Raw genomic sequence first — 8,828 nt, forward strand, 5'->3', positions numbered from 1 at the left:
CATGAAGCCAGTGCCGGAGAAAGGGGGCGAGGCGCTCCGACGTGCGCGTTCACCTGACCCCACGCTCCAGCGCGCGCTCTGCATCTAAGCGCTGTGGTTTGTGGGCCCCAAGGGAACCCTAACACGACCCAGCATAAAGTGCGCGTGCCCACCTCAGGCGGGTGTTCGGTGGGTGGCAAATGCGTGCCCGGGATCTGCCGGGGCATTAGAGGGACCCAGGCCTGGTGCAGAAGACTCAGGAGGCGGTGAGAACCAGTCTAGGTAGGCGTTTGGGGGATGGAGGGTCAGGGGTCAGAGGTCGGGGAGGAAAGACGTCTCTGGCCTCCGGGGCCGCCGAGAGAGGACTCCGGTTGTCCCCGGGCACGGGAAGCTCAGGGGCTGAGAGGGAGCCTCAGCGCGAATGTCCCCCACTCCTTTCCCGTCCCAGACGTGCGGGCCTCTGGACCGCCACGGCTCTCCGGGGAGAAAGTGGGGGCCGTGGGAAAGGAGGCCGTGCTTTTCCCCCGGGGATTGGGGCCTGCGATGTATTTTTCGAGCGTCCACACTCAAGTATCCGAGGGTCCGTCGTCGCGCTCCTCAGCCTCGCGGTAGCTTGTTTGCCGGCCTATTAGGAGCGATCCGGGGCTGACGACACGGACTCCCGGAACCGCTTTTGGGTCTTTGGGAGGATAACTGAGTGAGTATCATCATTTGCCTCAGATGTGCCCCTGGAGGCTCGAGCTGGGCGACCTCCCAGTTCTTTGTGCGCAGGATTGTGTGTGGTAAAAGAGGAGGCAGAGGCTTCTAAGTTAATCTGCCTGAAAGTTCTCAGTTACCTTTGGAGTCAGATTCATTACATTCGCATTCAGAACCATCCTAGCGTCATTGTACGTTTTGACTTGTAGTTGCTACGTTTATGAAGGAAGATGTGGTGGTGTTTGGTGATCACGGTATAATACGGTATTATTAAATAATGGGCATTAAGCTTCTACCCCTTTTCCAGGTCGCTTGACATTAGCACGAGGTAGAGATCCTAGGTTTTATGTTTTCCTACTTGTACTTAAAGTGAGGCTGTAAGTGAACAAAATAAAATAATTTTAAAGTCATTACTGCTGTTTTTAATTATTCCAGTGGGCAGTAACAGGAATAATGAAACTTTCTATTATAGAAATGATCCATTTGGTTTATGCGTGCTGGTAGCGAGCACTAGTGAGCAGTATTGGAATAATTCTGTCTATTCCGGATAATCTACACTTCCTAGAACTTTGAAGGACCGGTTAACCAATAGCTGGCAGTCGAGAATAAAACAGTTTACTGTTGAAAGATGCTTTTGTATATCCTCTTTTGCCTGGCCTAAAAGAACTAGATTTATATATAGGATTAAAACAAATCTTTCATTAAGAATTTAGATTAGAAAAAGTAAGGGGAAACAGAATCTGCTGGTGAAAAAGCTGCTTATGAGGGCATTTGTAACTAACATATTTTAGGGGTCAGTAGATGAAAATACTCTCACCTTGCTGGAATTATCACTACAGAAAAGGAAAAGACTGTGGTAATGCTAGGCCATTAAGAGCATTCCAGTACTCAGTAATGACTAAATTTTACTTGCATAAGGCAATGTCTTGGACAGCATTATGGCAGATGTATATTCCTTGTTGTCCTTGATAGCCTTAACTCCGGTTTCTCATGGATTTGTAATTCAGGATTTGTATTATCTTTTAACGTAGAGATAATAATTTGGAGGGAAAAAAATTGAGACTTGTTATTATTCATTTGCTGTATTTTCTAGTAACTTAACATTTTATATTTATTTTTCTAGCAATCCATCTTCGTTTTCTGTTAAAGATACAGTTCAGTCAGTTTTGACTGCCTCATTCTGGGCCAGAAGTACTAAAGAATAGTTTCAAATTACCTGTAGTCTTCTAGAGTGTGTAAGAGAGACTTCTCCAAAAAGAAATGTGAGTAAATTATTGTTAGATCCTTAAAACAAGGAAAGGTATCTAGGGAGTTAGAGATCTTTGTTTCACCTTATTTTGTATATCATTTACATCCTGGCACTGACCTGTCATTGGGAGTACAACACTGAATAGGATGCTGTTCCTGCCCAGCTTTCAAGTAGTTCAAAGTGAACACTATAGCAGTTGGAATGGAGTAGGAGAGTGAGTCCCTTAACTCAGATTCCCTGGTCATGGAAGGCCTTTTGGGAAGATTGGGTCAGTGACAGGCAGAAAAATTTGAAAGGGCAATTGAAGTGAAAAGCTTTTTACATTTAAATGCAGGACAGTAAAAGTGTGGTCCCTATAGAAAACTTCACATCATCATATTTTACCCAAACATTGCTATTTAAGGATTAGGAGGAAGAATTAGAACCGTCAATGGTATCAATGAGGTATGAGGAAAACCAAGTAGATAAAGAATTTCACCAGTACTTGACTTACTAGCTGCCAAGTAGCATTTTGGTTATAAACATCTTTGACCAAATAATATCTTCTTTGGGTTGAAAAGTTATCCCTAAGTAGAGAATACAGAATCAAACAAAACCAACATTTTTTTTTTTTTTGATCATGAATGTTTGCTCAGTTGAGAACTGGACAAAGGGAGAGCCTCGTTAGAAATTCTGGTATTAACTTTTCTCCAGCTTATCATTATCATTGATAAAGACTTGAAGGCTGTAATGTTAGAAGAATCAAGTTGAAAACAAACATCTGAAGGAATGCAAATTATGATAGTTTATATAATTTAAAAGATACTGGGTAGGTTTTACCAGAGAACAGAATAGTTGAAGGAATGTGTTCAGGTTCAATAATATCTCTGTTACAAGATTGTTGTAAAAAATATGGCACATTTTACTTCTCACATTGCATTGGCTAGGACTGGTCATGGTTCCAGACTAAGCTAGACCACCATTTTCCAACTACTCTATACTTGGAAAGGCAAGAAATGAACTTTAGTAGGCTGCTGCTTATCCACAACAATGTTTCTCAAACTGGACTGCACACTAGAATTTTTTAGTGAGTCTATAATAGGCGTAGTACCTGGGCCCTACGCCTAGGCATTCTGATTTAATTGGCTGGGGATTGGAATTTTTTAAAGTTCCCCAGGTAATTCTAATGTGCAGTCAAATTTGAGAAGCACTGATCTATAATTCCCCCATTCTGCCCCATTAATGTTTGGTTATTGTAAAATGTAGTTTAGGGTATTCTCAGCATGATAATAACAACTACCACTTATCGAGTTGATGCTAAATTTCTGGTGCTGTGCTATTATACTTAAATTATTTCTAACCACATTATCCACATTTTAGAGATAAGAAAACTGACATGGAAAGGTTAGATAACTATTCCAGTGGCATACAATGAGTAAATGCCAAAGCTAGAATTAGAATCTTAAGATTTCAAAGCTCACATTCTCACCTTTAAGCTATATTGCTTGCAGATGTGAGACTATAGCCAATTGCTTTTGGGGCTTTCAGAATTACTGATTCCATATTTACCATGTTACTAATATTTTGGGTGGTGTGATACATTGTATAACCAGCCCAATCCCCTTCCCACCCTCACCCCCCATATTCATGTTCTTTGCCATGTGTCGTTCTACAGTTCCACCCAGTGAAGAAGTGTGGTATATTTCCCCACCTCTTGACTTTGGGTCCCTGAATGTGACTTGAATCTTAGTGGTTTGATATACCAAGCACTTGGAAAAGTACTTGTGTGATTGGATTAGTGCTCTTACATCTCAATCATTGCCGTGAGAAAATTCCTGGGTTACTTTGCTGGTTCAGGAGAAGGATAAGAACTACATTAAGCAGAGCCAAACTACTCTTCCAGAAACCTAGCCTGGATCAGCTGCCCTCAGCTACCCTGCAGATCTGTGAGAATAAATGATGCTGTCTCAAGGCATTACGCTGTGTTATACAGCATGTTTGTGGCAGTAGTTACCTGATAAGCTGGTATATCCTATCTTCTTAATGTTCCAGCAGAGTGGCCCAATTCCAGTACTCCAGCCTGTACCCTGAGAACTAGACAAAGATAAACACTCAGGAAATTAAGGGCTTTCTATATTATTGTTCCAAGATAAGAGAAAGTGTAAAATGCTTAAAAAGTTGTTAACCATAGTCAGAGATTTATTTTAATCCATCAACTGTACATTTACAAACCAAGCACTAGCTAAGGAAATGGAATTCTCATGATTGACCAGCACTGTTTGATTGATAGACTTTTTGCAGTTATGTGAATGTTCTACATTTGCACTGTCTAATACAGTAGCCACTAGTCACATATGGCTGTTGAGTACTTGAAGTAGGGCTAGTGAGACTGAGGAGCTGAGTTTACAATAATAGTTAATTTTATTTACGGTCATGCATCACCTAATGATGGGGATACATTCTGAGAAATGCATCATTAGGCAATTTTGTTGCTGTGTGAACATCATAGAGTGTAGTTACATAAAACTAGATGGTACAGCCTACTGTCACCTAGGCCATATAACCTATTGCTACTAGGCTCCAAACCTGTACAGCATGCCACTGTACTGAATACTGTAAGCAGTTGTAACACAGTGATAAATATTTGTGTATTTATACATATCTACACATAAAAAAGGTACAGTAAAAATATGGTATAAAAGATAAAAAATGGTACACCTGTATATGGCACTTAACATGAATGAAACTAGCAGGCCTGGAAGTTGCTCTGGGTGAGTGAGTGGTGAGTGAATGTGAAGCCCTAGGACATTACTGTACACTACTGCAGACTTCATAAACACTGTATACTTAGGCTACACTAAATTTATAAAAAAAATCGAGTAATTGTGCTATGACATTATGATGACTACAACATTACTAGTACATAGAAATTTTTCTGCTCTTTTATAATGTTGTGGGACCACCATCATATTTGTGGTTTGTTGTTGACCAAAATGTTATGCAATGTATGACTGTATTTAAAGTTAAATAGCCACATGCAACTAGCAGCTACCTTGTTGGATTTGTACTTCCTTGGGGCTGCCAAGGAAACCACCCACCTTTGAGTCACAGGGCCACCACATTCCTAAATAAAAAACAGGTTCTGTCATCAAGGAGGGGAGATAGATCTTAGGTAGAGATAATGTTACTACAGTTTAGTTTATGGTTATTGGTCTATTCAGATTTTCTATTTCTTGGGCCAGTTTTGTTCATTTATATTTTGTGAGGAAATTGCTCATTTTATCTAGATTTTTCAAGTTTATAAGAATAAAGCTGTTCTTAATGTTTTCCTAAAAAATTTAAATCCTCCTATTTCTACTTTTTGGTTTTGCTTTATAAATCAGCTTTATTAAGGTATAATTTATATATAATGAAATGCAACAGTTTTAGGTGTACAATTTGATGAGTTTGACAAATGTATAGTGTACAATCATGTGCAGAACATTTCTGTTAGCCCAAGGCTTTTTCTGCTGCTCCTTTGACTTTTCTAGAACTTCATTTACATGAAATCATGCAGTATGTAGTCTTTCACATCTAGCTTCCTTCACTTAGCATAATGCTTTAAAAATTCATTTGTGTTACTGTATATATCAGTTTTGTTTATTACAGAATAGTATTCCATTGTATGAATTTGCCACAATTTGTTTAATCCATTCACCAGTTCATGGACATTTGGGTTTTTTCCCCCAGTTTTTGGCTTTTATTAATAAACTTGCTATTAATATTCAAGTTTATCTTTTTGTGGATTTATGTTTTTATTTCTTGGGTAAATACCTAGGAGTGAGATTACTAGGCTGCATAGTAAGTGCGTATTTAATTTTATTAGATAAACTTTTTCAAAGTGAATATGCTATGTTGGAATGTTTGAAGCTCAGTTCTGGTTGCTCCACACCCCAGTCTTTTAAATTTTAACCATTCTAGTGCGTATATAGTGGCATCTTATTGTGTTTTGGGGTTGAATTTGCATTAGCTTAATGACTGATGATGGTGAAGATATTTTCACGTGCTTATTTTTTCTTTGGCGAAATGTAATTTTTGCCTATTTTTTACATAGGGTTCTTCGTCTTACTGTTGATTTGCAAGAGTCCTTTGTCCTTTATATACTCTATAAACAAATGCTTCATCATTTATTTGCTTTGTTAATATTATCTCCCATCCATGGCTTCCTTATTTCCACAACAGTATCTTTTGAAAAATCAAAGTATTTAATTTTAATGAACCTTGATTATCATTTTCTTACATAGTCACTGTTTTTTGTGTCCTATTTAAAATTATTTGTGCCCTTTTGTTTTTGCCTAATCCAATGTCATTTAGATTTTCTCTTCTGTTTTTTTCTAGAAGTCTTATAGTTTTAGCTTTTATATTTTAGTTTATTATCTATTATAAGTTAATTCTTTATGTATGTTGTAAGGTAAAACTCAAAGGCTCATTTTTTTTTTTTGCATATGGATGTCCATTTATTGAAGGGATATACTTTCCCCATTGACTGCCTTGAACTTCTTTCAAAAATCAGTTGACCATGTATATGTGGGTCTCTTACAGGACCCTTTATTTTGTTCCATTGATCTGTATGTCTCTCTTTATACCGTTACCACACTCTTTCGGTTACTTTTGACATACGTCTTGGAATCAGTCTAAGTCATTCAACTTTATTCTTTTTAAAATTATTTTGACTCTATATATCCTATATTTCAATATAAATTTTAGAATCAGCTTGTCAATTTCTACAAAGGAAGCCTGTTGAAATTTTGGATAGGATTACTTTGATTCTATACGTCAGTATCAGAGAATTGACATCTGGATATTTTGAGTCTTCCAGTCCATGAACTTAGTACATAATACAGTGCTATGATTATACTACTATACTATTTTCTCTATTTTTATGTATGTTTGAAAATTTTCAGTTAAAAAGTTTAAAAATGTTTTTAAAATAGCCAAGTATCTTTTAAAGAAATTTAAAATTAAGGAAAAAATTATATTTACACACATTTTTTATTTATGCTTTTTACTCCCTTGTGTAGATCCAGATTTCCATCTAATATCATATTTCTTCTGCCTGAGAATTTCTTGTAACATTTCTTATAGGTCTACAGGTGATAAATCCTCTTGGCTTTTGTTTGTCTTTTTTTCCTCTTCATTTTTGAAAGCTATTTTGCAGAGTTTAGAATTTTAGGTTGGAAGAAGTGTCTAAGCCAGAAAGATTGGGCTAATCTGGAGAGAAGTTCTTGCTTTTCAGCAGTGGCATACCTTGTGGTGATTGTCCTTATGTTTGCCCTGATTGGGTTTCATTTAGCTTCTTTATTTTCTGGGTTGATAGTTTTTATTAAATTTGGAAATCTGTCATGCATGTTTTTTTCAAATATTTGTTCTTATTCTTTCTCCGCTTTCCTGCTGAGATTCCAATTTCATGCATGTTAAATTGCATGACATTGCCCAATAGGTCTCTGATTCTTTGTTTATTGTTTTTTCAGTCTTTATTTATCCCCCTACTTCATTTTTTATAGTTTCTATTGTTACTGGGTTTAAGCTCACTCTGCTTTTTTTCTCCCCACCATGTCTAATCCGCTGTTAATCTCATACAATGTATTTTTTATTTCAGATATTGTTTTTCAATCTACATAAATTCCCTGCGTGTCTTTTGTATTATATCTTTTTTCTTCGTTATCCTCGTGCTTTCCTCTACCTTCTTGAACATGTTGAGAATATTTACAATAGCTGTTTGAATGTTTGTGTCTGCTGATTATATCATCCATGTCATTTCTGGGTCTTTTTATTTTTTCCTTCTTGTCATGGCTTTTATTTTTCTGTGTATGCCTGGTAATTTTTATTTGATACCAGACATTTGTGTTAGATTTTTATTTCATTCCTTTAGGCTTGTTCTTAGGGTTAGTTAAGTTACTTGGCATTAATTTGATCCCTCCAGTGCTTGTTTTTAAGGTTAGGATGGGTCCAGAACAAATTAGTTTTTAGTCTAAATCTTTAACTGTTAGTCTAAGACTAATTTGGGCACATTAGTAAGGCAGCTTTCACTTTTGAGAACTCTGCACATTCCCTTCAGTATTAGGGGATCTTTTCACAAACTTTTCCTGGCCATGTGTGAGCTCCTGGGATTGTTTTACCTATTTCTGGTTGTTTTTTCTCAATTTTTGAACATTTTTTTCATACAGAAACACAAATCATTAGCCACTCAGAGACTTGAGGAACTCTTCCACGTATCTCCAGAGCCCTCTCTGTGTGCAGCTTTCTTTTCTCTGGTATTTTGCCCCACAAATTCTAAATTCTGTCTCTTTAACTCAAACGAGACCACTGGGTTCTGTTTGAGGTTCTCCCTTCCTCTGCTCTTCCTGGAAACTCTTTCCTAGGGATAAGCTGGGGCAAAGGCAGCCAACTATTCTGGTTAGCCAGGATGCAGTGATCACTTTCAGTGAGAGTCCTAGGCAAACCAGGAATAATTGGTTACCCAAGCTGGTGGTTGTAGGAGAATGTACTCATTTGTTTCACTTCTTTCAGGGATTACTGTAACAGTTGCTTTGTAGCTGTACCCATTCTGCTATTGAATCATTGGCCAATTTTTTTTTCCTGTCAAATTTAAGTAATATAGTTTGCTTTTCTAAAATTGCTCAACAATTTTTTTATAGCCATCTTTTTTGTGTTAATACTTTCTGCTTCTGTTTCATGAAAACAATATATTATCTCTCTGCAGATGTGATACTGATTGTGTGTATTATAAAGTTGTATTTGAATTGTTTCATCTGTTTTTTTTTTGTTTTTTTTTTGAGACAGAGTCTCACTCTGTTGCCCTGGCTAGAGTGAGTGCCGTGGCATTAGCCTCGCTCATAGCAACCGCAAACTCCTGGGCTCAAGCAATCCTCCTGCCTCAGCCTCC

At 37.5% G+C, this 8,828-nt stretch overlaps 1 protein-coding gene across 1 annotated transcript in view; it reads left to right on the forward strand.

Annotated features, from left to right (window-relative positions):
• The first annotated feature begins 313 nt into the window (after nucleotides 1-313).
• The window catches only part of SHPRH (SNF2 histone linker PHD RING helicase, E3 ubiquitin protein ligase), a 175,929-nt gene continuing 167,414 nt past the window's right edge, over nucleotides 314-8,828 (forward strand). Inside the window, exon 1 of the mRNA XM_012655519.1 lies at nucleotides 314-676. The gene's annotated coding sequence lies outside the window, so the exon portion shown is untranslated. The remainder of the gene's footprint in view (nucleotides 677-8,828) is intronic.

The sequence above is a fragment of the Propithecus coquereli genome, unplaced genomic scaffold (genome assembly GCF_000956105.1).
Source record: "Propithecus coquereli isolate 6110/MARCELLA unplaced genomic scaffold, Pcoq_1.0 Scaffold48, whole genome shotgun sequence".
Classification (NCBI taxonomy): Eukaryota; Metazoa; Chordata; class Mammalia; order Primates; family Indriidae; genus Propithecus; species Propithecus coquereli.